The 9,571-nt window shown below is 39.4% G+C and overlaps 1 protein-coding gene across 2 annotated transcripts in view; it reads right to left on the reverse strand.

Annotated features, from left to right (window-relative positions):
* LOC311053723 (forkhead box protein J3-like) overlaps positions 1-9,293 on the reverse strand; it is a 66,652-nt gene extending 57,359 nt beyond the window's left edge. Inside the window, exons 1-2 of one of the 2 annotated variants that reach the window (XM_084069391.1) lie at positions 9,005-9,293; positions 4,417-4,465 (exon numbers count right to left, since the gene is read on the reverse strand). The gene's annotated coding sequence lies outside the window, so the exon portion shown is untranslated. The remainder of the gene's footprint in view (positions 1-4,416; positions 4,466-9,004) is intronic. The other variant, XM_084069392.1, reaches the window with a different exon arrangement.
* Between the last annotated feature and the right edge of the window lie 278 nt (positions 9,294-9,571).

Consider the following 9,571-nt stretch of genomic DNA (forward strand, 5'->3'; position numbering starts at 1 on the left):
ACCCACTACCTAGTCCGGTGATTCTCAACCTTTTTCATTTCAAAGACCCCCGGACAATTAGGAATCAATGAACTCACCTGAAGCTAACCATGAGTCTTCTACCAAATTACACACGTTTTACAAAACAAATTCAAACACAATTAATGTTTTTTTCATATAGATACACCATTAAAATAAGATTACTCTTAAAAAAAGAAACATACCACACTGGCATCACACAGGCACCTCTAAGCCGGCTTGATGTTACTTATTGGAAGCAACTGTGTGGATTGTGTGCTTGCAATGTTCCTCTTTGGTTTCTATCCACCTGTTTCCTAGGCCTTGTGTTTTCCACTTCCTGTCGGATTTCATTGGATATCATTAGTCATCTGACCGGTTTCATTGGATTTCATTGGATCAAAAGACAGGAAGTGGAACACAGTGAAAAGCCTAGGAAACAGGTGGATAGGGCACAACTGCACTGTGACACTGCCCATAAGAGCTTCTTAATGAAATCATTTTGAAGTTATAACCTGCCCCATAACAACTTTGTTCTGATGTCTTATGGCAGCATATACTGTAACCTCCAGGGGGTCCCTAGCTAAATTATTGATAGTTAGTAACCTAATGGGTTAAAAAAAAGAGGACACAATTTTGCATTTTATCAGTTTATGTGTACCACCTCCTCTATTGCACTTGAAAAGTACGATAATGTGTTTTTAATTTTGGCACGTCACGTAATTGTAGGACCAACATTTTTTCTTTCGTTTTTTTTCTTTTACAAAATGTAATTTAATTTCTTTAATATAGTTTTTACGACAAAGATCTGGCCTTCAGAGACATGCACTCAATCTAAGTTTGACACAGGGCACGCAAATCGGACGGGGCACGATCTGCATTGGTCAATGAGGAGTGAGGACGTATGCGATGATGTTTAGTGATACAAAACGAGCACTCCCACCTAACCCGACAGCCTCGTGGGTGCTGTCAATGAGGAAGTGATTGGATTGTTTGTTTTCATTGCGCCGTTATGTTTCTGTTTGGATGTTCTCTGTGGATACTGGATAGTCACTGGATTACCCACCTTTTACATATTCTGGCGGATCAAACATATACATATTCATAGGATAAGGAATACAAAATTAGGTCAAAGATAGAGCACAGGCAAAGGTAGTGTTAAGCTCCTTTAGGGATGTTTTGAGGGGGAGAAAAATATGACATGTACATTTATTGAACAGGGATGTTATTTTTAGAAGGATTTAAACCACACCAGGCAGGGACATGTGGACAGGGACTTTAAAATCCATTAAAAGGAGAAATTGTGAAATGTCAAGGCAAAGAATTAATGAGGATGAAACTTTTGTGATTTTAAACTTAAGTTATTAGTGTCTATTAGTTGGCAAATCCAGAAGAGATGACAAGCATTAGCCAAAATGAAGAGCAAAAAAAAATAAAAATGAAAAAATTGAAAAGCAAGGATTTGGGCATTTTATGAACTATAGAAATCATTCTCCTCCGTAGAGTGTGAATACGGTACTTTCCTCCCTGGCATTGAGGACGCAGCTTCTTTCACAACTTGGGCACATTGTCCCTTTAAAGGAGTTGGGAGGGGGGGTAGCGGGGTTGTGTGTGATTGAATGTATTCAACCATTAGACTTTGTAGCTGTGATGCACTCACCCAGCTGAATGCATCGCTAACAGCTAACAGCCCCCCGCTGCTAGCAGGCTTTTAGGCTGAGAGAGGCTTTACAGTTCTGCATTTTAATAGAGAACTTTGAATGGAGAGGAGGAGTGGGTGGAAATGGGTGGCGGTGGTTGAGAGGTTGGGAGTTTGTGGAGAAGGAGCGGGGAGAACCAAAAGAAAGCGACATCAAAATATTATTATAGAGGAAAATGAAAGTAATGACAAAATGCAAAAAAAACTAAGCATTTTTCTGATCTAATTCACGCCAATAAACAGTCCTAGATGTGTATTTAACACAGTCGACCGTCTCTTAATTTCGTGGTCAATTTTAATGTGTGTAAGTCTTCAAGTGAAGAATGTCGTTTTAATCTTGTTTTTTTACTGACAAAATTAAAGGCATCATATCTGTGATCTCTGTGCTGATATCATTCACTGATTTACCATCCTTGCCCTTACGGTATGACTTTAAGACAGATTATTCTACTGTGTCTCCCCTATGTTTATGCCAGGGGGGGGGGGCTGGGCTGGGCTGAATTTGGATGGGCCACTGGATGTGTGTGGATGTGTGTCTGTGTGTACATGTATTTTATCTTGCAGATCACATCTGGTCACTTCTTGAGCACTCTGAATTTTATTTTACAACATTATACCACTATACTGCAATAATTACATTTGATTTAAATGTTCATGTTTCATAATATTTCTGTGTTATAAAATACACACAGGACAACTGAAAATCCTCAAATGAATGGCACTTGCTACTAATTTTTTTATTGTCTTCATATTTTTATATTTGCCGAAATGTTTAGCAGTTTATGTTGCACAAATATAATGAATGATAAGCCTGATGACAGATTAAACTGAAACACTTTGTCAACTATACAACCATTTAATGGTCGTGGACGATATCGTTTGAATCACTTTCAGCACGATATTATTATTACAGAAGCATTGACATCCATCAGACATCTGGGATGCAATCTTTCACTCACCCTCTGTAAGTTTTGTTATTAATGTCGATGATGAGGAGACTATTATGAAGCTAAAGCTAGCTGGTAGGTTAACTGTCATTATTTCAGGTAGGGTACAACTGTCTCACCTCCTTATAATTAATAATCAGAGTCAGATTTATCCATATATACTATTGCAGTGGTTCTCAAACTTTTTCATGTCAAGGACCCCCAAATTGACACTTATTAGCCCGCGGACCCCCATTTGAAAAGATAAGCCAGGAACCCCAATAAGAGAAGATTTATACGGCTTTCTAGCAGTGATTCTCAACCATTTTAACGTCAAGGACCCCTAGTTTGACATGCATTAGGCTACGGACCCCCATTTAATGGCATTTATACCTCTGGGACCCGAATTTATATTATAAAATCAATGTTAATTTAACTCTGAGAGTGTACAAATGGAACCAAATGGACCCGTTAGGGTCCATTCGTACACTCTCAGAGTTACAGAACCATAAGGGTCCATTTGGTTCCTATCCATCATTTAGCTGGGGACCCCCTGGAACCGCCTCAAGTACCCCTGGGGGTCCCCGTACCCCACTTTGAGAACCAATGTACTATTGCATTCGTCTTTCAGCACTCAAGAGATTTCTCTCTCTTCCCCCCTCTCTGTGTGGGCTCTGACACAGCTGGGTTGTGCAGAGTTCTGTTTCTGTTCTGTTTACAGAACGTATCGTACATCAGTGTGGATGCTCAGATAATTATCGTTATAGCTATAGTTATTGTGCTCAGTGTAAATGGCGCTTAAGAGAACTTAACCACTTGAACCGTAGCATCCCTGTTCTGGGCATAACATAATAGTCGTACATTCAGCAAAAAAATGGCAGATCTACAAGTTCACAAAACATTGCAAGGTGACACATTGTAAGCTTGTAGTGTTACTTAGTAATATATTAATAGCCTGGCTCCAGCCCCTGAATCGCAAGACACGGCCATTAAAAATGTATGTTATATTACTGTAATATTATTACTTTAGTAAGTAGTGTAACTTATAACATTTACCAAAACAGTAATAATATTACAGTTATTAATCCAAGTAATGCTGTGTAAATGTGTTACAATGTATGCAATTGTTTGGGGGGGGACCAACATAGACTATATTATAGTAGAGAGGTGTACTCTATATAGAAACAAAAACACAAAAGGTAGCACTGTATGTCATCAACACTATTTTCCCCCGCAGCTTTCTTAGGTCCTCCTGACAGCTGTGACCCATGACTTTGAACAGCCCTGGCTAGGCAACCCAGCCTGGTGGAGATATGTGCTCTGCGGAGCACCCCTTTCTAGTAAATAGAGTTATTATTATTGTTACTAAAATACCCACCCAGAGTGTGTGAACAGAGTGTCTGAGGTTTGTAATGAGATTGGGGGGGGGTTCTGGGAGGGAAGGACTGACTGCCTTGTCGAAGGCTAATGTGTCAAAAGAAAGTCTGTAGGCGTGCTGAGCACCATCATGTCTAAAAGTGTGGGCCATTCAAAGGGAGAAAAAGGGTCCGAAAAGCCAAATCCGACGTCTTAATTACTTTCTGCTTCAGTGCCAGAAAACTTGCCAGTGAAAAGGTTCAATTATAAGATATTGAGGCAAATCAGCTACCCTTATGACAGCTGCTTGGTCGCCTGTCAATGGTGTTGGGTTAAGTAATTATCATTTGATGCTGTCTGCTTATTCTTGGAGGAGAACTAAAGCAGCGCAGATGATAGTTAAAGAATCATTCAAGTGAGTTTTATTATTTTCTTTACCTTGATTCTTGAATATTGGGTTAGTGGTCCTTGTTCATGGTCAGGCAAACTAAAAGAATGAGAAAAATAGGAAACAGATATTTTTAAATCATATGTCCTTGACTGCGCAGAATTTACATGCAGTAAGTTGCTTCTGAGCAGGTGTGGTAACTTCCATGTCAACCAAGTCAATTAAGGACGGAATAAGAAGATATACTCACACACCCATTCCCTGAATGTTCATATTCATTTTAAGAGAAAGAGGCTGTTTTATTCATTTAAGTGTACAACCTTCACTGGTATCTCAATTGAAATAGAATCTATTGATTCCAACAGTTTTTCTCAGGACTAAAAGCAAAGCTGATTGAAGGAAACCTTGAAAAAAAATCAGTAGGCTCCACTGCATCCCTAAAGGGCCAGAATAAATATCTAACTCAGTAAAGCCCTCACAGAACACAACACCTGAAAACATCTGCCAAGGTAGAGCGAGTTAGCGACCCAGTAGACTTACCACCGCCGACTAGGAAAAAGCTATCACAATTCGAGATTCTGACAACGGCAAAGTTAAAAAGGCATATTTTGTCATAAATAAAACATAGGAGTGCAGCATTTCAGCATGCTCCCCCAACGAAATGTCCCAGGAGAGAGTTGGGATGCTGTTTGTGAACTCATGCTTAGCACAGTACAGGGGGGCTATAGCACTGCGTCACCACGACTCAAACTACATTCCCACATTCAGCCCTATTCAGTAAGGACTACTCCTCTTTAAAAATTCATTAATTTACAACAAAAATAGATTAAAGCGCCCAACTGCACCAACCTAAAAGTTTGGCTTGTGAATAGCATTAATAATAGAAATAAGTCCCCCAATCCTAGACGCACTGGCTTGGAGGCACGGATTAGGTTTTGTTGCGCTTTATAATGGGGAGTCATTTACATTTTTTAGAAGTATTACAGCTTTTTGATGGTTGTTTATAATTACATTGTTTTACATGCAAATTGGCTTACAATTGTTACTCATTAAAACATAACCAGTGGAGGGCAACTACACTCTCTGTTCATGTAAGACATGGTTTACACTAGATTCACAATAGCAAGCTTTGCACTCAAGGTTCAACTTCAAGGTTCAAGGTTGTACTTTATTGTTATATCTTGTGTACAGGTACATAAGACTAAAACTTATTTTGGTTTGGCTCTGCTAGCATGTGCAAGTGTATGAAAGCACCAAGGCTGAGTTGTTTCCAAAAGATAGGCAATTAAGGACTGATCATCACCCAATCTAATCTCTTGCATCTTTCTCTTTCAAATCAGAGAAATGCTTTTATGGATGTATCAAAGCTGATGCGTGACAAGATGAAAGGAGTTTCTAATATTACTGAATTTGAATTCTGATTATTTGTAGTTTTTGATTGGCCATAGAATCACCACAGCTCCTGGGAGCACTCTCAGAGGAAAGATTAGATACATTCGAAAAAAGGAGAGAGAAGGAGAGGAGGGAGGGGCTGGAGGAGGGAGGGAGAGAGAGAGAGAGAGAGAGAGAGAGAGAGAGAGGCTGCTGTTTTGCACGCATATCAATTTATTGCATCTTCAAATGAATATCCTTCCCTATCTGGTGCTGGAGGAAGTTCCTCAGGGGTATAGCAGCTATAACCTATACAGTACATAGTGGAACAGCCTCATCAGATATCTTCAGTTGATGTTATGTCGTTAGTTACTGTGTCAAGCAGAATGGGGAGAATTCACCGTTGCTGGTAATGATCACTTTAACTTGGAGGTAAGCTATTTAATCAAGCTTTCAGGGACAATGCAACATTCACACCCAGGTGTTTCATACTAGTTAGAGAAAATACATTTATATTTGATTTGAAGGAAGTCAACAATTTGCAAAGAGCTTGACCTTAACCCCCAATGACTGTAGTGTAAGTGTTCTGTAGGAAAAAGGCTACAGTAGCACTGTAGGAGTAGGTAGTATCAGTAAATGAATGGATGAATGACTCAAAATACTTATCAAAATCAGCCTTTGTAACTTTATTTTAATTCATCTTTACATAGTTATTAAAATAAAGTTGGAGTTATGTTCTATAAAATAAACTTTGCATAGATGCAATGATGTATGCACCATAATCATCCCTCCATACATACACCTCTTGAAAGTTGAAATGCATATAGGATGGTGTAACAGTGCACTTTATTAGTTGTTTATGCAGGAGATGCCTGCGTGTCTTGGGGAGCAACCCTTTTTTAATATATATTTATCATGATGTGTGACAGGTCCACGGTGTGAAATCCATTGTGCTTTAATTAGTTGGCAAATAGTTCTTGGCAAACAATGAGATGCAAGTACGTGGTTGAACGCTGTAATAGTAAAGTAATCAAAATGATTCCGTACAAAAAGGAAAACAATAGATTGTAAAATAATAAATAATGTGTGCAGCCAGACATCATGAAATTAGGAAAACCATGATTGATTCATACATTGACATATGGTATTCTTGTTTATCAAAGAAACCCATTGAAATTCAAACACTATACCCACAAATAGCTAATTCCACTCTTAAAAAGTTAGTATTGCACTCATTTCTTAGTACTACTTTTGGTGACATTGACGATAATTACAACGACCTTTCCAATGATAAAACAGAAATCAGAACACATTACGAGGTTTTCTCCTCTGCATGTTTATGTGATTCTGCATAACATATTTTAATGAGGCATTTAGGGGTCTATGAGTGATCTATTGAGAGCATCTACAATGGCAATCACCAGTGAGTGTGGCAGCTGTTCTGCAATTAAAAAGCCAAATTAGCCTCAATCAACACCATTTAAGAGCGCACGTAAATCTCAGTGCAAATAATGATGAGAGAAATCTGTTCAGACAGCTCTCATCTTGATAAGAATTAGAGGCGCATCCAAATCAGAAGCAGAGTCCTCTCTCCCACATTTTCTCTCACTCTCTTTCTTTACTTCTCCATACCTCACTCTCCTTTTCTGCATTCTTCTTCCCATTGTTCTGTTTCAATGGAAATGTAATTGTTCTGTATTGGCCAATGACACAGTACTATGAGGACACATTGTTATAGTCCTTTTAATTATCCCTGTACACACACCTATATCATATCATAGTACAGTATATCATATAGAGGCTGTAGTACAGTAGGTGTACTATAGAGCAGTAGGCCTTTAGTATTACAATAAGTTTTCTTCAGTGTGTGATATAAGTCTTACGGCTGTTGGTCCTTACGCAGAGTAAGCAAGCCAGCCTTGCTAAGCCATGTGGCCCATAGACCAGGAGCCAATCTCCAAGTACATTTCCCAGCCATGATGTACAAGTACAACACCCCCTGGACATGACACTAGTATGTCACAGGGACTTACCCCCAATCCAACCCTTGATGCTGAGTGCCAAGCAGGGAGGCATTGGGTTTCAATGTTATAGTCTTTGGCATGACCCGGCCGGGGAATCGAACCTCGACTTCCCAATCTCACAGCGAACACTCTAATTACAAGGCCACTGAGCTGACCCTATAAGGAGACCATATTTGGGTACTCAATGCAACTCATAACCCAACTATATCCCATTCCCAATTTATTCCCAGCATATTTGGGTGCTAATTGTTCAGTGATTGCCCCATTGCCAACCTCAACTTTCAAAGACAAACAACTTAAAATGAAAATAGACATTTAGGAAAAGGGTATATTCAAGGGCAAATGTGTCAGATTACAGTTCACCCAAAGCTTTGCCTCTGCTAAACTCTTTTGAAAGTAGGTAATGTTATATTTAAAATTGAACCCAATCCTTTCAACAGTGACCATTCATTCCACAAAACAACACACAACTCAGATTAAACTTGATGTCATGAGTAAGTCACACAGGTAGGCTGCTAATACTGTAGTGTACATCATACCTATGTATGCAGTACTTGATGTTGTAAATTATGTAAATCTCCCATAGCACATCAATTCAAGAGATAATTCCTTTCCCCGAATGTCATTGAAATCTACTTTAAATGAGCAAGAAGGATATCCAGCTGTTCTTATGGTTTTAGAAAACTTTGTTACTGAGTCATCATTCTACATAGTGTAGGCTACAGTAGCCTCATCTCCACCTGATAGAATAGAATAGAATACAATGACATTGCTAACAACGAGGACACAAGGCAGTTGATGATGGACACATTCCCTCTTTGGCCATTTTTTATGTTTTGTTTTGTTTAATACGACATCGACAGTTTATAATCACATTTAAAAGTGCTTTTTTTAGCGGGTGTGCTATTCGTACACGCATATTTCGTGAGTTCAATTTTTGCATCTCATACGTATCATTTTATCAAACAGCATATTGCTATATAGCCCCCCTGACTGAATGTGACCCACACGACTATGAATACAAAGTCATGGAAGTTGACATGTCATAGATATATTGGAAATACAACACTACAAACGCTGAATATAATGCATATACTATGACAGGCAGGGAATTTGACATGGCCTGTCATTAACTCAACTCAACCCCAAGCTTTTAACCTAATGTTCTCTCTCCCTGAAAGACGTGTTTTTTTATCTGGAGCTCTGACCACTGTCATTCAGCAATAAGACTATACTTACTTACCCCGGGAAGGTGTTTATGTGCCGGCTCAATTTTTTTCTTTTTTTCTTTTTTTCTCCTCCTTCTTCACAGAAACAGCGGTTCCAGAAGCCTATATAAATGTCCCTCGAAGACAAAGCTTAACTGGGAGGTTGAGCCGCTGTCACTCGGTCGCATGCACCGTGCTCTACAGGCGTCAGATTGACCGGTGCCAGTGGTCATTTGACTGTCATGATGAGCAGACTTGACCCGCTATTCGCTCTCTGCGCTCGGCTCGACAACAAGGATAGGATCCCCGGTCTGATCGCTACCCCGTCCGTCCGCCTGCTAAACCCAAACCACCGGAACTACTTCCAATGCCAGCCGGAGCACGTTGAAGACAAATCCATGCACCACAAAGAGAGAGAGGGGGGAGAGAGAGAGAGAGAGAGAGAGAGAGAGAGAGAGAGAGAGAGAGAGAGAGAGAGAGAGAGAGAGAGAGAATGAAATCAAATCCACTTAACTATAGTTCCCAATTTCATTTATTGATTCATTTATTATTTCATTAATTGGATTTTCCTGAGACATCTTAAATCGTCCTTATACATGCTG

This window comes from Gymnoscopelus microlampas, assembly GCF_963454915.1.
Source record: "Gymnoscopelus microlampas genome assembly, chromosome: 10".
NCBI lineage: Eukaryota > Metazoa > Chordata > Actinopteri > Myctophiformes > Myctophidae > Gymnoscopelus > Gymnoscopelus microlampas.